We start from the raw sequence: 22,618 nt of genomic DNA, 5'->3' as shown, positions 1-22,618 counted from the left end.
GGAAACTCTGCTCTAGGACTCAGCATATTTGCTTGTAGTTGCCCTGGAACCTGTTGACTGGGAGATGGAACGAAAGCCTGGAGAGCAGCTGAAATAAATGACACCAGATGATGTATTTTTTTCATTTTTATTTTCTTTGTATGAAATGTGAAGCATCCAGTCTGTCCTCTCCCAACCAACATTTTTCCAGGAGGCAAAGGAGATCATTTAGATAAGGTGGGTGATGGTATGTCAGTCGTGCATTTTTTAACAAGTCCTCACCACTCATACTCCAAGCCTCTGACTTGTCTTGTCAGGGTAAAAGACTTAGAAAAATTCTCATCTTCTCCCCGGAGATCCCCCGAGGGTAAGTGGTATTTTACAGAATTGGAGAATAACTGTGTGATGTCTTCATATGGTCTGCTGTTAGTCCTTTTGTTTGTACACAGTGGATTGTTTTGGAAAACATCACAATCTCATTAAAATGCAGTTTTAACATCCAGAGCTCATTCAGAATATTAGCCGCACATTTGTCCATCGCTCCAAGGGGAACAATGCTGAGCTCCCTATCTGGGGGACCACGAGTCAGGACCATGTAACCATCTTGTGAAGATAAACATGGCTTCCTACATCTGAGGATGGGCTTGGCAGATTTCTTGGGATTGGGAGAATGAGGGCTGGGAGGGGTTTGCTGTGCTGAGCAGCTGTGGTTGGAAGGTGATCCCTGGCAGCCGAGGTACAGATTCGGCCTCCTGTCTTTCCTAACTCCCAACTCATTTTTTCCAAAAAAAATCCAGTCCACATCTCCCCACTCCTCAAGAACCTCTAATGGTCACCTATCTACATCCATATCAAACAGAAACTCCTTTCCATAGGCCCTAAAGCACTCAATCAGCTTTTTCCCCTCCTACTTTACCTCGCTGATCATCTACTATAGCCCAGCCCACTCACTTCACTGCTCTAATATCTTCCTACTAAGTGTACCTCGATCTCGTCTATCTCACCACCAACCCCTTGCCCATGTCCTGCCTCTGGGCAGGAATTCCCTCCCCCTCCATTTACCACAGACCACCACTCTCCCCACCTTCAAAGCCTTATTAAAATCACATCTCCTACAGGCCTTCCCCAATTAAACCCTCCTTCACTATTATTAATTGTTATAATTATTATCATCATCGTTATGATTTTCATTATTGTGATTATTAAGTGCTTACTTACTATGTGCCAAGCACTGTAATAAGCTCTGGTGTAGACACAAGATAATCAGATTGGACACAGTCCCTGTCCCACTAAGTAGGAGGGAGTAAGATTTATTTCCCATTTTACAGATGAGCAAACTGAGGCACAGAGAAGTTAAGTGACTTGCCCAAGCTCACACTGCAGAAAAGTGGCAGAGCTGGGATTAGAACCCAGGTCCTTTGACTCCCATGCCCATACATTTTCACCTAGGCTATTCTGCTTCTCTTTTCTCCTATTTGCTCTCCCTTTTGTGTCACCCATGCACCTGGACCTGTATACCCTTTAAGCACTCGATATTCACCCCATCCTCACCCTCATAGCATTTATGTACAAATACATAATTCATATATTTATATTAACGACTGCATCCCCCCTAGATTATAAGGTTCTTGTAGGTACCAGAGCTTAGAACAGTGCTTGGCACATAGGAAGCACTTAACAAACACCATGGTTATTATTTTTATTTATTAGGAAGGGCATTTGTCTACCAATTCTATTGTATTATGCTCTCTCATGGTATGACAGCATGACCTACTATAAAGACCGTGGGCCTGAGAGTCGGATAACCTGGGGTCTAATCCGGCCTCTGCCACTTACCTGCTATGTGATCTTAGGCAAATTTCTTAACTCTTTTGTTTCTCAGTTCTCTCACCTGCAAAATGGGGATTCCACACCTGTTCTTCCTCCTTTTTAGACTGTGAGCACAAATTTGGGATCTGATTATCTACTTTCTATCCCAGTGCTAAGTACAGCCCGTGGCACATAGTAAGCACTTAACAAATACCACAACTAGTAATCATTATTACTATCATTTTTATTATCATTATTGGGGTGCTGTGGAAACAGTAAACACTCAATTAAATCCCACTGATTGGTTGATTCTTCCCAGGGAAGATACAGTTGCTCATGGAAGAACAGAGGAGTAAAGAGATGAATTCCAGCAGCCACAGTCCAGGGGATAGTGGTCACTCTTAGGCTCTGAAAATAGCAATTACATTTCTTCACCTGATTAAGATTTGATACAAACTATTTACCTTGTCCTTCCATATTATGGGAGGTATAGCTACCTTATTCTCCCACTCAGGCAATGTTTCCTGAGTGGCACGGGATATCATACCTCTAAACAGCACATGGTAGTTCCCTGTCTATATCAGTGAGGATTCCCTCTAACACATCTGTTCTACCCAAGGCTACTTCTCTATGCCTGCATTTTCATGCTTGGGAAAAATAGCTCCTGAGTCTAAATCAAACATAGACACTTTGAAATGAATTTTCTTTTCCCAATGGTCACCTGCCAAGTTATAGAAAGTACTCTCTCTCTCTCTCTCTCTCTCTCTCTCTCTCTCTCTCTCTCTCTCTCTCTCTCTATATATATATATATATATATATATTTGAATTTCATCATTGCATCACTGTAAACATCTGTTACCTCTTTGCATCTCATTTCTGTCTTGGGGTCAACCAAATAATAATAATAATGGCATTTATTAAGCACTTACTATGTGCAAAGCACTGTTCTAAGCACTGGGGAGGTTACAAGATGATCAGGTTGTCCCACGTGGAGTTCACAGTCTTAATCCCCATTTTACAGATGAGGGAACTGAGACACAGAGAAGTTAAGTGACTTGCAGAGCCGGGATTTGAACCCATGACCTCTGACTCCAAAGCCCATGCTCTTTCCGCTGAGTCACGCTGCTTCTGATGATGCTATTTGTTAAGCGCTTACTATGTGCCAAGCACTGTTCTATATAAGCAGTAAATGTTAGGCTGTTCACAGGAGTGATTTAAGGCCTTCTGTGTATGGAGCATTGTAGAAGACAATGAGGAGAGTGACATTTGACCTTTGCGATGTTGCTCTACCTGGTCTACTTCTTTGTCCAGATCCCATTACATGCCTAGAACATGGGAGAATAAATATTCACTTGCAAGCCACAGGAGGAAGTGATTGGAACCAAAGAGTAAAAGCATAATGTAATAAAAAGAACTTGGAGAGGTGGGTCCGGATCTTAAATGGTAGAGTGATCTGAAACCAGAGAGGATAATCATAGTGACAAAAGCTCTTCAGGGAATTCTCTGAATAATCCCTTGATGGTATTCACTGAGCACTTACTTTACACAGAGCACTGTACTAAGAGTTTGGCAGATTACAATTGAGTTGGTCGACATGATCCCTGCCCTGATGAATCTCACAGTGTAGCCGGGAAGTCAGACTTTAAAGTGAATTACAGGTAAAGAAAGCAAGGAAGTATTAGGATATTTACATAAGTGCTTTAGTGGTGAGGGTGGGGTGAGTACCTAACCCCTAAAGTGGTTGGGACTAAGAGCATGGATGATGGAGTAAGGAGAGAAAATAGGATGAGAGCTTAGTCAGGGAAGGCTTCCAGGAGAAAGTATGATTTCAAGAGGGTTTAAAAGATACAGAGTGCCAGTCTGTTAATAGGTAAGCTCCCCTTCTAGAATGTAAGCTCGCTGTGTGCAAGGGAATATTTCTACCAACTCTGTTATTTTGTGCTCTCCCAAGCACTTAGTAGATTGCTCTGCACATAGTAAGTGCTCAATAAATACCACTGATGGATTGCTGGAGGGGGAAGAAATTCCAGTGGGAAAGAGGATGTGAGCGAAGGGGTCAACAGCAAGCAAAGTGAGAGGGAGTGACATGAATAGGTTGGTATTACTGGTACTTGTCAAGTGCTTGCTATGTGAAGAGGTTCTCTGATGCTGACACACTCTGACCAGTTATTGTACTCTTCCAAGCACTTAGTACAGTGTTCGGCACACTGGAAGTGCTCAATAAATACGATTGATTGATCAAGAGAAGCTGGAGAGAAGCTGGAGCTGCAAATGCCATTTTTCTCAGTTGGAAAATCAGGATGGTGGCCAAAGAATTCCAAGTCTCTCAAAGTGGGGAGGGAGAGTCTGAGGCTGGGGAAGCACCTACTAGCCTCCTCAAAGAGCAGGAATTTGGCATTAAATTCGAGGATTATACTGCCTGGTATTGGTTCTACAGTTTTAATCTTAACCTTAAAGCCCAGGGAGGAATGCTGTTTTCTTTTCATTTCAGTGAAATAGTATCAAATATGGTCCGGCGTATTTTGAAGTCTTTTAAGTTTATTGTCTATTTGTTCAGTCAAAATTAATTCAACATGTTCCCGAGCCAAAGCAGACAATGGCCCTTGAACAGAAATCAACATGAATTTTTGTAGCGGATACATTTTTTTTTCTCTTTGCAATAATGAAAGCATCCTAGAGACCCGGGAAGGACTGTACTCAGAGAATTTAATCATTTTCCTCTGGGAAGGGGAGCTTGGAAAAATTTCAAATCTCTGGACTGGGAGTCTTAAAGAGAGAATGAGATTACAAGTCCCCTGTGACTGGTGAACACTTTTCCCTTTGTGCTGAAAGCTGCCGTTGAAATACAGGTTCTTCTGCTGGTGAAGATTCTTTACACTTTCGGAGATAACAGTGGGAGGGGAAGACCCTATTTGAAAAGTCATTACTGCCAGCATCTGGTTCCCATTATGAATTCAGTCCCTTTTTAAATGTAAGAAACAGAGTGAATGCCCAAATCAGGATACTTAGTTTAATCAGTTCACAGTTATGTGAATTGTCATCACTTGAGGTCACTTGCTGCAGATTAGAATGCTTCATTCATATGGCATCGCCTTGCCCAAGCCACCTGGGAGAGTACAATATAGCAGAGCTGGTAGACACATTCCCTGCCCACAACAAGCTTACAGTCTAGAGGGGGAGGCAGGCATGACTATAAATAATTTATGGTGCGTAAGTGAGGGCTCTGGGATGGCAGAAGGGATGAATAAAGGGAGTAAATCCAAGTGCAAGGGAGACACAGAAGATGAAGGAGGGATGAATAAAGGGAGCAAATCCAAGTACAAGGGAGACACAGAAGGGAGCGGGGAAGAGGAAATGAGGGCTTAGGGAAGGCCCCTTTCATTCATTCATTCATTCATTCATGCAATCGCATTTATTGAGTGTTTACTGTGTGCAGAGCACTATTAAGTGCTTGGGAAGTACAAGTTGGCAACATATAGAGACAGTCCCTACCCAACAGCGGGCTCACAGTCTAGAAGGGGGAGACAGACAACAAAACAAAACATACTAACAAAATAAAATAAATAGAATAAATATGTACAAGTAAAATAAATAAATAAATAAATAGAGTGATAAATATGTACAAACATATATGCAGGTGCTGTGGGGAGGGGAAGGAGGTAAGGTGGGGGATAGGGAGGGGGAGGAGGGGGAGAGGGAGGAGAGGGAGGAGATGTGCCTCCAATAAGGCTTTGAAAATGGGGAGAGTGATCTTGTGTCCGATATGTAGAGGGAGGGCGTTCCAAACCAGAGGCGGGATATGGGTGAGAGGTCGGAGGTGAGATAGACAAGATGGAGTTACAGTGACTAGGTTGCCATTAGAGGAGTGAAGTTCATGTGCTAGGTTGTAGTCGGAGAGCAGGAAGGTAAGGTAGGAGAGGGCAAGGTGATTGACTGCTTTAAAGCCAATGATAAGGGGTTTCTGTTTGAAGTCACGGTGGATGGGCAACCACGGGGGGTTCTTGAGGAGTGAGGAAACATGTTCTGAACATTTCTGAAAATGATCTGGACAGCAGAGTGAAGTATGGGGGAGACACAGGAGGAAGAGAGGTCAGTGCTGAGGCTGACGCAGGAGTCAAAGTGGGAAGCAGCGTGGCTCAGTGGAAAGAGCGTGGGCTTTGGAGTCAGAGGTCATGGGTTCAAACCCTGGCTCCGCCAATTGTCAGCTGTGTGACTTTGGGCAAGTCACTTAACTTCTCTGTGCCTGTTACCTCATCTGTAAAATGAGGATTAAGACTGTGAGCCCCCCGTGGGACATCCTGCTCATCTTGTAACCTCCCCAGCATTTAGAACAGTGCTTTGCACATAGTAAGTGCTTAATAAATGCCATCATTATTATTATTATTATTATAGGATAAGAGCTTGGCTTGTGATTCATTCATTCATTCATTCAATCATTTATTGAGCGCTTGCTGTGTGCAGAGCACTGTACTAAGCGCTTGGGAAGTACAAGTTGGCAACATATGGAGATGGTCCCTACCCAACAGCGGGCTCACAGTCTAGAAGGGGGAGACAGAGAACAAAACAAAACATATTAACAAAATAAAATAAATAGAATAGTAAATAGTAAATATGTACAAGTTCCTCCTGCTTCTCAAGAATTCCTAATATCAGCCTGTGTATTTCACGATAGGATGCCCCACTGTTCCTGAGAGCTGCTGAGCAGTAACTGGGGGAGGCTATTATGGGAGAAGAAACCAGGTTTCATCCTTCAGCATGCCACAACTCCCACACAGTAGTGGCTTTGGGTGGGAAATGACTCAACGGCATTTGAAGAGGGAGGCAGAAAAAAACCTTTCAGAAGGTCAAGTTCATCTCCCCATTCGGGCCCTTAATCTACACTTACAACACCTTATAACAGTCTCTGATGCCATAAATAGACCACCGTAAGCTTACGGAAGGGAGTGCTCTATCTGGAGGCCAGGAACATGAAGAGCTAGGAACTTGAGGCAGTTTAATCAGGTTGATCCATGTGTCACCATGATGGGAGGTTGAAATAGCCAGTAGAGGAACGTCTGCTGGGACGATGTCCTCTGGAGTAAAGGTTCCTGGCCAAATAGATGTCCGGAGCAACTCACCTGATGAATGGCCTCAGTGGAAATCTTGAAAAATCCAGGCAACACAATCCCCAACCCTGGGAATAGCCTACAGGACTGCTAGGATGGCGCTCAGCTTCGGCACCAGGCTGCAGTCACTGGCCTCCAGTCATGGAAGCAGTGAGGCTTAGTGGATAGAGCATGTTCCTCGGAGTCAGAAGGACATGGATCCTAATTCTGACTCCACTGCCTGTCTGCTGTGTGACCTTGGGCAAGTCACTTAACATCTCTGTGCCTGTTACCTCATCTGGAAAATGAGGATACAAGTGTGAGCCACTATGTTGCCGCCGACCCCTGGCCCACATTCTACCTCTGGTCTCGAATGCCCTCCCTCCTCAAATCCATCAAACAATCACTCTTCCCCCCTACAAAGCTCTACTGAAGGCTCGCTTCCTCCAAGAGGCCTTCCTAGACTAAGCCACCTCTTCCTCAGCTCCTCTCCCTTCTGCGTCACCTCAACTCGCTCCCTTTGCTCTTCTCCTTTTCACTTTCACTTTCAATCGTATTTATTGAGCGCTTACTGTGTGCAGAGCTCTGTATTAAGCACTTGGGAAGTACAAGTTGGCAACATATAGAGACGGTCCCTACCCACCAGCAGGCTCACAGTCTAGAAGGGGGAGATGGACAACAAAACAAAACATATTAACAAAATAAAATAAATAGAATAAATATGTACAAATAAAATAAATAGAGTAATAAATATGTACAAACATATATACATATATACAGGTGCTGTGGGGAGGGGAAGGAGGTAAGGCGGGGGGGATGGGGAGGGGGAGGAGGGGCACCATACCACACACACCACACCACAGAGCCTATGTATATATGTATGTATCTATAATTCTATTTATTTAAATTGATGCCTGTTTTTGATGTCTGTCTCCCCAGCTGTAGTCTGTAAGCCCATTTTGGGCAGGGATTGTCTCTCTCTATTGCTGAATTATACTTTCCAAGTGCTTAGTACAGTACTCTGCACACAGTAAGCGCTCGATAAATATGATTGAATGAATGAATGAATGTGGGACAGGGACTGTGTCCCACCTGATTAACTTGTATCTACCCTAGCACTTAGAACAGTGCTTGGCACATAGTAAGTGCTTAACAAGTACCATAATTATTATTATGAGCCAGAACTGGATTTCATGTATCAAATTCTTGGATGCACTTTGCTGCCTGTCTACTCACTTGGTGATTCCATTCACTCATTCATTCAATTAATAATAATGATGGCATTTGTTAAGTGCTTACTATGTGGAAAGCACTGTTCTAAGCACTAGGGGGGATACAAGGTGATTAAGTTGTCCCATGTGGGGCTCACAGTCTTGATCCCCATTTTACAGATGAGGTAACTGAGGCTCAGAGAAGTTAAGTGACTTGCTCAAGGTCACGCAACAGACATGTGGTGGAGCTGTGATTCGAACCCATGACCTCTGACTCCAAAACCCATGCTGTTTCCACTGAGCCACGCTGCTGCTTGTATTTATTGAGCACTTACTGTGTGCACATCACTGTACTAAGCACTTGGGAAGTACAAGTTGGCAACATATAGAGATGGTCACTACCTAACAATGGGCTCACAGTCTAGAAGGGGGAAACAGACAACAAAACAAAACATGTAGACAGGTGTCAAAATCTTCAGAACAAATAGAATTAAAGCTAGATGCACATCATTAATAAAATAGAATAGTAAATATGTACAAGTAAAATAGAGTAATAAATCTGTACAAACATATACGCACGTGCTGTGGGGAGGGGAAGGAGGTGGGGGGGGCGATGGGGAGGAGGAGAGGAAAAAGGGGGGTCAGTTTGGGAAGGCCTCCTGGAGGAGGTGAGCTCTCAGTAGGGCTTTGAAGGGAGAAAGAGAGCTAGCTTGGAGGATGGGCAGAGGGAGGGCATTCCAGGCCAGGGGGAGGACGTGGGCCGGGGGTTGATGGCGGGACAGGCGAGAACGAGGTACAGTGAGGACGTTAGCAGCAGAGGAGCTGAGGGTGTGGGCTGGGCTATGGAAGAAGAGCAGGGAGGTGAAGTAGGAGGGGGCGAGGTGATGGACAGCCTTGAAGCCAAGAGTGAGGAGTTTTTGCCTGATGCATAGGTTGACTGGTAGCCACTGGAGATTTTTGAGGAGGGTAATAACATGCCCAGAGCGTTCCTGCACAAAGATGATCCCGGCAGCAGCTTGAAGTATATACTGAAGTGGGGAGAGACAAGAGGATGGGAGATCAAGGAGGAGGCTGATGCAGCAATCCAGTCGGGATAGGATGAGAGACTGAACCAGCAAGGTAGCAGTTTGGATGGAGAGGAAAGAGCAGATCTTGGTGATGTTGCGGAGGTGAGACTGGCAGGTTTTGGTGACGGATTGGATGTGAGGGGTGAATGAGAGAGCGGAGTCAAGGATGACACCAAGTTTACGGGCTTGTGAGACGGGAAGGATGGTAGTGCCATCTACAGTGACGGGAAAGTCAGGGAGAGGGCAGGGTTTGGGCGGGAAGATAAGGAGTTCAGTCTTGGACATATTGAGTTTTAGATGGCAGGCAGACATCCAGATGGAGATGTCCTGAAGGCAGGAGGAGACCCGAGCCTGAAGGGAGGGAGAGAGAGTAGGGGCAGAGATGTAGATTTGGGTGTCATCAGCCTAGAGATGATAGTTGAAGCCGTGGGAGCGAATGAGTTCACCAAGGGAGTTAGTGTAGATAGAGAACAGAAGGGGACCAAGAACTGACCCCTGAGGAACCCCTACAGTAAGGGGATGGGAGGGGGAGGAGGAGCTGGCAAAGGAGACTGAGAATGAACAGCCGGAGAGATGAGGAGAACCAGGAGAGGACGGAGTCTGTGAAGCCAAGGTTGGATAGTGTGTTGAGGAGAAGGGGGTGGTCCACGTGTTGAAGGCAGCTGAGAGGTTGAGGAGGATGAGGATAGAGTATGTGCCGTTAGACTTGGCAAGAAGGAGGTCATTGGTGACCTTTCAGAGGGCAGTTTTGGTGGAGTGTAGGGGACAGAAGCCAGATTAGAGGGGGTCAAGGAGAGAGTTGGAATTGAGGAATTCGAGGCAGCGGCTGTAGACGACTCGTTCAAGGAGTTTGGAAAGAAATGGTAGGAAGGAGATAGGGTGATAACTAGAAGGGGAGGTGGGTTCAAGAGAGGGTTTTTTTTAGGATGGGGGAGACATGGGCACGTTTGAAGGCAAAGGGGAAGGAACCAGTGGAGAGTGAGCCTGGCAACAACAAGAGAGCAAACCACTATCAGTCAATTAATCAACAGGATTTATTGAGGTCTTATTCATTCAATCATATTTACTGAGTGCTTACTTTGTGCAAAGCACTGTACTAAGTGGTTAGGACAGTACACTATAACAACAGACACATTCCTGCCCACAATGAGATCACAGTCTAGAGGGGGAGACAGGTGTAAATGCAAATAAAGAAAGAAATTACAGATACATATGTATATATATATATATATATATATATATACAGAGAAGCAGCGTGGCTCAGTGGAAAGAGCCTGGGCTTTGGAGTCAGAGGTCATGGGTTCAAATCCCGGCTCCACCACTTAGCTGTGTGACTTTGGGCAAGTCATTTCACTTCTCTGGCCCTCAATTCCCTCATCTGTAAAATGGGGATTAAGACTGTGAGCCCCCCGTGGGACAACCTAATCACCTTGTAACCTCCCCAGTGCTTAGAACAGTGCTTTGCACATAGTAAGCACTTAATAAATGCTATTATTATTATTATATATGTGTGTGTGTAGGAATATACATTATATACAAATTTATACATACTGTGTTGCACAGCACAGCACTAAGTGCTTGGGAGAGTACAGTAAACTGGAGATGGTAGACATGTACCATCTCCTCCAGAAAGCCTTCCCTGACTGAGCTTCCTCTCTTCTTCTCCCACTCCCTTCTGTGCAGCTCATACTTGCTCCTTCATTCATCCTCCCTCCCTTCCCCACAGGACATATGTACATATTTGTAATTTATTTATTCATCTATTTATTTATTTATATTAATGTCTGTCTCCCCCTCTAGACTGTTAGCTCGTTGCGGACAAGGAATGTGTACAATGTTATATTGTACTCTCCCAAGTGCTTAGTATAGTGCTTTGCACACAGTAAGCGCTCAATAACATTCTAGCAGAAGATACAGATATAAAATAAATTACAGATGGTGAATGCAGCTGAGTTTAAGGATGTCTATGTAAGTGGTATGGGTGTGGCTTAGTGGCAAGAGCACAGGTTTAGGAGTCAGAGGTCATGGGTTCTAATTCTGGCTTCACCAGTTATATGCTGTGTAACTTTGGGCACGTCCCTTAACTTCTGTCCCTCAGTTACCTCATCCGTAAAATGGGGATTAAGACTGTGAGCCCCATGTGGGACAACCTGATTACCTTATATCTACCCCAGCATTTAGAACATGCTTGGCACATAGTAAGCACTGAACAAATACCATCATCATCATGATCAAAATATCAAAGTACTTAAGGGTGGTGGGCTAAGATGGGGTGAAAATCAAAGTGTTTTAGGAGTACAGATCCAAGTGCATAGGTGATACAGAAGAGAGAATAAATAGAAGGGGAAATGAAGGGGTTAGTCAGGGAAGGCCTTTTGAAGGAGATGTGGTTTAAGTAGGACTTGAAGGTGAGGAGAGTCATAGTCAATCAGTTAATCATATTTATTGAGCACTTACTGTGTGCCAAGCACAATACTAAGAGCTTGGGAGAGTACAATATAACAATATAAGAGACACATTCCCTGCTCACAGCAAGCTTACAGTCTAGAGAAGGAGCGTACAGTCTGTCAGATATAAATGGGGAGGGAGTCCAAGCTAGAGGGAGGACATGAGAAAGGCGTCAGTGGCAAGACAGATGAGACAGAGGTATAGTGAGTAGTTGGCATCAGAGGAGCAAAGTGTGTGAGCTGGGTTGTTACATGAATTGAGTGAAGTGAAATAGGAGGGAGTGAGCTGATTGAGTGCTTTGAAGCTGATGGTAATAATAATAATAATAATGGCATTTGTTAAGCGCTTACTATATGCAAAGCACTGTTCTAAGCGCTGGGGAGGATACAAGGTGATCAGATTGTCCCACGTGGGGCTCACATCCCCATTTTACAGATAAGGTAACTGAGGCACAGAGAAGCTAAGTGACTTGCCCAAAGTCACACAGCAGATAATTGGTGGAGCCAGGATTTGAACCCATGACCTCTGACTTCCAAGTCCGTGCTCTTTCCATTGAACCACGCTGCTTCTCTAAGGAGTTTCTGTTTGATGTGGAATTGGGCAGTCACTAGAGATGGTTAGTTTTTTGTGAAGGCTCTCTGTCTTGAAGTCTTTATGACTTTATGGTAAGGAGTTTCTGTTTGATGTGGAATTGGGCAATCACTAGAGATGGTTAGTTTTTTGTGAAGGCTCTCTGTCTTGAAGTCTTTATGACTGGACCAAGACTCATCCATCATTTATGATGAGAGTCTCCCTTGTCATCACCATGAGGTGGGACATTTAAATACCAGAAGTGGAATAATCTGAAGAAGTTGGATCACCAGAAATTTGGGAAGTCTGAAGATGCTCCAGAGGATCCCCGACCGAACTGTACCACCAGTGACCCGCATACCTGGAGAGGGCCTCTAAACCCCTATATTCTTGGTTAGATTTGCACCCAGAGTCAATGCTGACAAACAGATTTTGTGAAGCAGTCCCTGTCCCAAACCTAATTGTTTTACTTACCCCAGCACATAGAACAGTGCTTGACACATAGTAAGCTCCTAACAAATGCCATAAAACAGAAACAAAATAATGGTGTTTATTGAATGCTTACTGTGTGCAAAGCACAGTACTAAGTATGTGGGAGAGTACAATACATCAAAGTGGGTAGACTCAATCCTGCTCTCAAGGAGTTTACAATCTTCTTGGACAGTAAGATATTGGAGTGGGAAGGAAATTTCCATAGAGGATTTGGTGCAGGAGTGTGGCAAAGGGGAAAAAATTGTCCAAAGGTCATGTTTTAAGAGGTGTTGCCATCAGAAGTTAGGAGAAGGAATAGGAGGGTAAAGATGGGGGGAAAGAAATGGAGAAGAAATTCATTCATTCAATCATATTTATTGAGTGCTATTTGTGTGCAGAGCACTGTACCAAGCGCTTGGAAAGTACAAATAGCATATAGAAGCGGTCCCTAACCAACAATGGGCTCACAGTCTAGAAGAAATCCTTCAAAATACATGAAAAAGGTTTTCACCCTACTCCACTCACACTCCCCATTTCCTTTTAGCTTCAAATTACTGAACACAGTAGGTGTATGGCACTCCTGTGGGGATTTGGGCAAGTAATGTAAGCAAGGAACAACAGGGAAAAGCTTTAAGGTACAGCAGAATCGCTTAATCAGTACCTTGACAAAATGCACTCCTTGCCAGATTGGGAAGACTGCCAGGGGATATATTCGATGCAGGGTATTTCATTAACTCTAAACAATGGGTAAATCGCTCACCTAATTGTAAATTGTCTGTTTAAATGGCACCTCTGGTGTTATCTTTAGCTTCTTCACAGTAGCTAACATGGGAAAATTGGTGTTGGCCAACATAAATTCCCTACTTAAAGAGAAGCAGCGTGGATCAGTGGCAAGAGCCTGGGCTTTGGAGTCAGAGGTCACAGGTTCTAATCCCAACTCCACCACTTGTCAGCTATGTGACTTTGGGCAAGTCACTTCACTTCTCTGGGCCTCAGTTACCTCAACTGTAAAATGGGGATGAAGACTGTGAGTCCCGCGTGGCACAACCCGATTACCTTGTATCCCCTCCAGCGCTTAGAACAGTGTTTGGCAGATAGTAAGCATTTAACAAATACCATCACTATTATTATTAATGTTATTATTACTCCTTTAGTTTGATGACACGGCCTTGTGAATTATTTCATGCTTTATTACAGTTTTCCCAGTATTTTGGTTGTTAGAAAATCGCAACTGAAACCACTCAGGAAAGAATTTAGGACCTTGTTTGGTGTCTTGGATTGGGCAAATACTGTGGAATCAGTAGACTTAGATCTTAGACTTCTTTCTAGCACTCACCCTCTGAACATCCACACTGTTTATTGAGCACCTCTTTTGTACTATATTAAGTGTTTGGAGAACTTACCAAAGAAGTAAAAGAGGTGGTCCTTGCCCTTGAGGAGTTTTCAGTCGATTGTGGGCAGGGAATGTGTCTACCAACTCAGTTGTATTGTACTCTCCCAAGAGCTTAATACAATGTTGTGCTCACAGAAAGTGCTCAGTAAATAGGATTGAATGACTGATGTGCTTTTGGGGCCTCGTTTTCTTCTAACTGTGATTGTGATGATACCATCTAGGTCAGAGTTAGTATTCCCAGGTATGTAGGTCTAACTTCCCACCAAGGCCATGTTTGTCCAGAAACCAGGAAGGGCTAGTCCTTGGTGCTCTAGGGGATATTGGACTGCTTCTGGATAGTGGTAAGGACCCCACTCTTCCACCAGGCTGCAGTCATCCTGTGCTCTCCCTGGGAAAAAATGGGGAAAGAAAAAAATTGGGGAGGTTTCCCTGATTTCTGAGGAACACTGGTGCAAGGTGATCCTTGGCAACTTAACATGTTTCATGAGTCACTGTCCTTCCAAGGGAGGGATTATCAGGCAGATGATAGTAAAATGAGCAGCATTCTGCCCTCTTCTAGGCTATGAGCTCATTGTGGGAAGGGATTGTCCCTATTGCTGCATTGTTCTTTCCCAAACCATTGGTAGAGTGCTCTGCACACAGTAAGCACTCAATAAACACAATATGATGGATGAATGAATGAATGGAAAGCAAAGCTGCAAACATTAGACAGGAAAATCCTCCCTCCTCTCCTGCTACTCCCCAGCTTGTACAGCTAGCTCCTCTCAAGACAAATTTACACACTGTACCTTGTTCTCATCTCGCAATCAACCTCTTGATCATACCCTCCCTCCTGCCTTCCCTCCACTGCTCTCCCCATCTTCAAAGCCCTTCTGAAATCCCATCTTCTTCAGGCCTTTCCTGATTAATCTCTTATTTCCCCTCCCTCCCTCAGCAATCAGCATTCACCTAACCTTCCTTCCTCTCCCCCTCGACCCCCTCTCCATCCCCCACATCTTACCTCCTTCCCTTACCCACAGCACCTGTATACCTGTATACATGTATATATGTTTGTACATATTTATTACTCTATTTATTTATTTTACCTGTACCTATCTATTCTATTCATTTTATTTTGTTAGTATGTTTGGTTTTGTTCTCTGTCTCCCTCTTCTAGACTGTGAGCCCACTGTTGGGTAGGGACTGTCTCTATATGTTGCCAGCTTGTACATCCCAAGCGCTTAGTACAGTGCTCTGCACACAGTAAGCGCTCAATAAATACGATTGATTGATTGATTGATTGACCTAAGCACTTTGGCACTCACCTTTTCCCCCCTCCCCCTTTATCCCCTCCACACACATCCACCATAACATTTACATTCATATCTTTATACTCTACTGTTTTTCCATACTTAGAATTCGTTTCAGTGTCTATCTGCCCTGCTAGAGTGTATACTTCTGAATGGCAGGGATCATGTCTCTTAACCCACTGGACTCTCCCAAGGACTGAGTATATTACTCTTCACAGTTTCAGGGCTCAATAAATAATACTATAGAGCAACTGTGGGGGATTATCTAAACCTTGCAGTGGAGAGTTGATTTTTCTCTATGTGCCTCAGAGGTTCAGTTGGTAATAGGAATTGATGCATGGAAAAGATCCGTGAGGCTTTGTCTCTCTCCAAGGTGAAGAGACCGCAGAGAAGCTATCTCATTTCTGGGGGGTATTTTCATCCCTCCAAAGCACATTGCTAAATAAATGTGGAGTATATTTTTTTTTGGCAGTAGTCAGATTTTCTTCTGGATTGAATTTGAGACTGAAAAGAACATGTAAACACAAAAAAATTAAAGTCTTTACAAACACACATAAACTCATAGTGTTTGGCTTCTGATGAGGGTTAGTTTAATTCATATTTTATCTCAACCAACCTCCATCCACACTTGTTGATGACTTCAAGGCATCAGTCATTCATTCATTCATTCAATTGTATTTATTGAGCGCTTACTGTGTGCAGAGCACTGTACTAAGCGCTTGGGAAGTACAAGTTGGCAACATAGAGAGACGGTCCCTACCCAACAGCGGGCTCACAGTTTAGAATCAGTCATATTTCTTGGATTGGTTGTCGGACTACTGTTTCTGCTTCTTAGGAACTGTTAGTATCAACAAAAAGTCATAAAAAGGCATAACCATGATTTATCAAAAGATGTAATGAAACTTTTCTTTAAAAAAAAAATCAATGGTTTTCCAGCTATAAAAGTACGATGAAGCTGAGAATTCAGTTTGCTGAAGCATGAGCAAATGGATTAATGGTCTTTATGTATTAGTAGAGAATATAAATCTAAAAGTAATAAAGGTTGATTATCTGACAGGGAAGCACTGTGGTGGAGAGCTATCATTTTTATTCACCTTTCCATCCACACATGCAATCAGGATTTCCAATTATTCATGTCGTTTCCAGTTTGTGATTTGGATTCATTCACCATCAGTTCCACCCCCCAGGCCTTGGATAGCAAAACACCATATGCTTCTCTCTCTCCAAGCTTGAGCTTAAGGCTGTGTCTTCTCTCATTGCCCTCATCAGCAGCACTGCACCCCAGGGATTTAATAATAATAATAATGGCATTTATTAAGCACTTACTATGTGCAAAGCACTGTTCTAAGTGCTGGGGAGGTTACATGGTGATCAGGTTGTCCCGTGGGAGGCTCACAGTCTTAATCCCCATTTTACAGATGAGGTAACTGAGGCACAGAGAAGTTCAGCGACTTGCCCAAAGTCGCACAGCTGACAATTGGCAGATCTGGGATTTGAACCCATGACCTCTGACACCAAAGCCTGGAATCTTTCCACTGAGCCACGATGCTTCTCTGTTAAGCATCTTCTTTGGGCAGAGCATTGGTCCAGGCAATAGCAGTAATAGCTTTTATTGAGTACCCACTGGCTGCAATATACTGCAGTAAGTGTTTAGGATGTATTAAAGTGCAACATATGGTCCCTGGCCCTCAATATATAGTTTCTGGGGGTACAACCTAGAATAACAATAATAATAATAATAATGACAATAATGGTGGTATTTTTAAGCGCTTACCACTAAGCACTGGAGTCAATACAAAGAAATCAGGTTGATCACAGTCCCTGTCCCATGGCTCAGTGGAAAGAGCACGGGCTTTGGAGTCAGAGGTCATGGGTCCAAATTCTGGCTCCGCCAACTCTCAGCTGTGTTAATTTAGGCAAGTCACTTAACTTCTCTGTGACTCAGTTACCTCATCTGTAAAATGCGGATAAAAACTGTGAGCCCTCCGTGGGACAACCTGATCACCTTGTAACCTCCGTAGCGCTTAGAACAGTGCTTTGCACATAGTAAGTGCTTAACAAATACCATTATTATACTTATTGTTATATAGGGGTCACACTCTTAATCTGTATTTGACAGATGAGGTAACTGATACACAGAGAAGTGAAGTGACTTACCCAAGGTCACACAGCAGACAAGTTGCTGAGCCGGGATTAGAACCTAGGTCCTTCTGACTTCCAGGCCTGTCTTCTATCCACTAGGCCATAAATGAGACTATGCAAATTCAGAAAGTCAAATGTTTTCAGCCGTAGTGACCTAACTCTAAGGTGAGGGATTTAGAAGAAAAAGAAGATCAAAACAGGGAAATGAACTTTAGGGCTTAGTACAGTGCTCTGGTGACACAAACCTGCAATAATACCATTCATTGATTAAAGAAGCCCAAACCTCTGCTTTATTTGCCACAGTGCCCTACTTCTCTTTGGTTTCTATATAGTCTACTTGTCCTTGCCTCTTGTCTTGCTTTAGTTTTCTACTGTTCTATTTTTGTCTTATGTACAGGTCACAGGTTCCCCTCTTTATCAATCAATCAATCAATCAATCAATCGTATTTATTGAGTGCTTACTGTGTGCAGAGCACTGTACTTAAGCGCTTGGGAAGTACAAGTTGGCAACATATAGAGACAGTCTCTACCCAACATTGGGCTCACAGTCTAAAAGGGGGAGACAGAGAACAAAACCAAAAATACTAACAAAATAATATAAATAGAATAGATATGTACTAGTAAAATAAATAAATAGAGTAATAAATATGCACAAACATATATACATATATACATATGTATATATTCCCTCCCTTATTCTGAGGGCCAGGGATCATGTCTGAATCTCACCTGGTATTATTTCCAGGCCCTTAGTACAGTACTTTGCACATAGTAAGCACGTAATAAATACCATCACAACCAGGGCCTGGTGTGGGAAGTATTTGCTTCGCTGAGAGGGCCAGTGTAGCGGATGATGATGATTTGTGACCTATACTCCTTCTCTCACAGCTGTGCCTCAGAGGTGTCCCTGTTTCAAAACCTCACATTTTTGATCGGCAATAGCCACTCAATTGTGCATCAGAGGAAAGAAGAACCTGAGAAAGGCTATAGTGGTTTGTTGTATTCATAGAAGTGAATCCTGTCAGGGATTTTGCTTTGCTCTTAAACTAACCTGAAGATTGATTCAGGGCTTTGGAAGTCAGTTGGCGGAATGAAAAACACTAACATTTGGCCCAGGAGGGAAACACATAAACACGGCTCTAGCGAGCCTCCTTCTTGCCAAGATTTTCCTACAGTGTGCACACTGGTGGAGGCTATGCAGATGTTTTCCTAGCCCCAGGCTTTTTTTGAAGGGAGGGAGAGAAGAGTAGTGGGAATCCTCCATTCCAGAAGAGGCTTTTTTTAGAAGCAGAGTTTGGAATTGAGCTTAGTGGAAAGAAAGCAAGTGTGAGAGACAGGGGACTTGGTTTCTAATCTCTGCTCTGCCACTTGCCTGCTGTGGGACCTTGAAAAAAGTCACTTAACTCACTATGCCTCATGTTCCTCATCTATATAAGGCAGGGTTGGTAGGGGAGACTCAATACCTGTTCTCCCTTCCCTTAGACTGTGAGCCTCTTGTTGGACATCGATTGGGTCTAATCTGATAAATTTATATCTGCCACAGCACTTAGTACATAATAAACACTTGGAAAGCTGTGTGGCCTAAGGGACAAAGCACAGGCCTAGAAGACAGAGGGCCCCTCTTGGAGTCACACCTGGGGAGTTTCCAGTAGCCTACCAGTCTCGATTGTAGGAGGGAGAGTCAAGCAGAGGCATACCCATTCCATTCCTAGCTTGGCCAGTGGCTAGTGAGTGGAAGGCCATCTGCTACAAGTCAAAACTCAGCTGTGCTGGGCAACAGTGGCATGGGAGAGAGTCGAGTGCAGAGACTTGAGTTTACTGCACAGAAGGAGGCACTGGTAAACCACTTCTGTATTGTTACCATGAAAACTATCGATACACTACCAGAACGATTGCAGATGTAGGTGGGGAATTCTGGGAGAGATGTGTCCACGGAGCAGCTATGGTCGGGGACAACTCGAAGGCATAAGACAGGACAGGACCCAGAGGATCTGGGTTTTAATATCAGCCCACTACTTTCCTGCGGTGTGAGCTTGAGCAAGACACTTAACTTCTCTGGGCCTCAAGTTTCCTCAACTATAAAGCGAGAATTCAATACCTCCTACTTGACTGTGGGCCCCATGTAGGACAGGGACTGTGTCCCACGTGATTAACTCACCTCCCTTCTCTCCTTTTACATCCCAGCCTGCACACTCTGCTCCTCTGGTGCTAACCTTCTCACTGTGCCTCGTTGTCACCTGTCCCACCATAGATCCCTGGCCCTCTAGCCTGGAATGCCTTCCCTCCCTCCTCAGATCCACAAAACAATCACACTTCCCCACTTCAAAGCCCTACTGGAGGCTCACTTCCTCCAAGAGGCTTTCCCAGACTAGGCTCCCCTTTTCTTCAGCTCTCCCTCATTCTGTATCCCTCCACACATCTGCCAAGCTAGCTCTCTCCCCCCCTTCAAGGCCCTACTGAGAGCTCACCTCCTCCAGGAGGCCTTCCCAGACTGAGCCCCCTCCTTCCTCTCCCCCTCCTCCTCCTCCGCCTTACCTCCTTCCCTTCCCCACAGCACCTGTATATATGTATATATGTTTGTTTGTATTTATTACTCTATTTATTCTACTTGTACATATCTATTCTATTTATTTTATTTTGTTAATATGTTTTGTTTTGTTCCCTGTCTCCCCCTTCTAGACTGCGAGCCCACTGTTGGGTAGGGACTGTCTCTATATGTTGCCAACTTGTACTTCCCAAGCGCTTAGTACAGTGCTCTGCACACAGTAAGCGCTCAATAAATATGATTGATTGATTGATCGCTCCAACTCACTCCCTTTGCTCTGTTCCCCTCTCCCAGCCCCACAGCACTTCTGTATATATGTACATATCTATAATTCTATTTATTTATATTAATACCTGTTTACTTGTTTTGATATGTATATATCTATAAATATATTTATTTATATTGATATTGATTGGAGTCAGAGTTCATGGGTTCATATCCCTGCTCCGCCAATTGTCAGCTGTGTGACTTTGGGCAAGTCACTTAACTCTGGGCCTCAGTTCCCTCTTTTGTAAAATGGGGATTAAGACTGTGAGCCCCCCGTGGGACAACCTGATCACCTTGTAACCTCCCCAGTGCTTAGAACAGTGCTTTGCACATAGGAAGCACTTAATAAATGCCATTATTATTATTATTATTATTATTATTGATGCCTGTTTACTCGTTTTGATGTCTATCTCCCCGCTTCTAGACTGTAAGCCTGATGTGGGCAGAGCTTGTCTCTTTTTATTGCTGAATTGTACTGTCCAAGCCTTAGTACAGTGCTCTGCACACAATAAGTGCTTAATAAATTCGAATGAATGAATGAATGAACTTGTCCCTACCCTAGCACCATCATTCATTCATTCATTCATTCATTCATTCAATCGTATTTATTGAGCACTTACTGTGTGCAGAGCACTGTACTAAGCTCTTGGGAAGTACAAGTTGGCAACATATAGAGACGGTCCCTACCCAACAACGGGCTCACAGTCTAGAATGGGGAGACAGACAACAATACAAAACATATTAACAAAATAAAATAAATAGAATAGTAAATATGTACAAGTAAAATAAATAGAGTAATAAATATGTACAAACTATCCAGCCTGGAAGTTATCTCACTCCTGCTGCAGGTGAATTTGATCTGTGTCTTCCTCTCTGTCTTTTCCTCTACAGTCTCTTCTGGAGTACCAACCAATCAATCAATCAGTGGCATTTATTGAGCACTTAATGTGTGCACAGCACTGTACTGAGTGCTTGGAAGAGTGCCCCAGTGCTTAACAAATAGTAAGCACTTTGCAAATGCCATATTAAAAATACAATACTAATAATGATAATAATGAAAAGGGCCCGGGAGAATAGTTTGGGATTGCACTCCAGCATCAGCTTTAAATTTTCTAAAACTGTTAACAGAAAATATAATCAATTGGATTCATTCATTCAAGCGTATTTATTGAATTCTTACTGTGTGCAGAGCACTGTACTAAGCGCTTGGGAAGTACAAGTCGGCAACGTATAGAGACGGTCCCTACCCAACAACGGACTCACAGTCTAGAAGGGGGAGACAGACAAAAAAACAAGACATGTAGACATTAGATCCCATTTGGTGGTCTAGAAAGAGATTTGGTGAATAACTACATTTAAGAAACTCTGTCCCATGCTTGTGCTCAGTTTCCTTGGAGCTGGGGTCCCTTAGTTCCTGTATCATCTCCACGTCCTTCATCCCCTTCACACACTTTACCTGCAGGCTCTGTTTCTATTTCCTTTTCTCCTTCACCTCTTGTTTTCTGGTGACATTTTCTCCCCCATCCCCACCCACCTCCACCACAGGCAAGAAGCAGTCATTGCCCCTGCAAACCGGGACAGGAATCAGATCCCTGAGAAGCAGTGTGGCTTAGTGGATAGAGCACGGGCTTGGGAGTCAGAAGGACCTGGGTTCTAATACCAGTTCTGCCACATGTCTGCTGTGTGACTTTGGGCTAGTCACTTAATCTCTCTGGGCCTCAGTTACCTCATCTGTAAAATGGAACTAAGAGTGTGAGCCCCATGTAGGACAGGGACTGTGTCCAATTTGATCAACTTTCATCTACCCCTGCACTTGGAACAGTGCTCGGCAAATAGTAAGTGCTTAACAAGTATTATCATTATTATTATTATTATTATTATTATTATCATTATCATTATTATTATTATCATCCCTGTCCTGGGGACTGGCAGACCTGACCTGCCTTTGAGACCAGAGAGTGGCATAAAGCAGATTAACTTTTATCCTGATCCTGTGAATCTTGAATAATAAGAATCTTACTGCCTCTTCTTAGAGATCAGAATTTCATTTAGAGGAGATATTCAGTTTATTTTCTTCACAAAAGTAAGAAATGAATAGTGAAGACTTGAGGGAGTTTTATTTTTCATTTCTACCTTTTATGGGGCCCTTCTTTGCACTGCAGTTTCATGTTGAGAGGAGTCGTCTTTGGCTGCCTTAGTGCCATGGCCTCATAAATCCCTTATTAATAACACTAATAATAACAATGGTGTTTGTTAAGTACTTACTATGTGCCAGGCACTGTACTAAACACTGGGGTGGATACAAACAAATAAATCAGACTGGATACAGTTCCTGTCCCACGT

General features: G+C 43.6%; 1 protein-coding gene and 1 non-coding gene across 2 annotated transcripts in view; both read left to right on the top strand.

The window, feature by feature from the left end:
- GPC1 (glypican 1) overlaps positions 1 to 22,618 on the top strand; it is a 480,460-nt gene that overhangs the window by 323,235 nt on the left and 134,607 nt on the right. The window lies entirely within an intron of this gene.
- On the top strand, positions 19,080 to 19,217 carry LOC119934222. Its single transcript, XR_005452884.1, has one exon. It is a non-coding gene; the product is annotated as a small nucleolar RNA SNORA7 (small nucleolar RNA).

The sequence above is a fragment of the Tachyglossus aculeatus genome, chromosome 1 (genome assembly GCF_015852505.1).
Source record: "Tachyglossus aculeatus isolate mTacAcu1 chromosome 1, mTacAcu1.pri, whole genome shotgun sequence".
NCBI classification, from domain to species: domain Eukaryota; kingdom Metazoa; phylum Chordata; class Mammalia; order Monotremata; family Tachyglossidae; genus Tachyglossus; species Tachyglossus aculeatus.
Note: the sequence above shows the minus strand (reverse complement) of the source record. Positions and strands in the feature narration are given on the sequence as shown.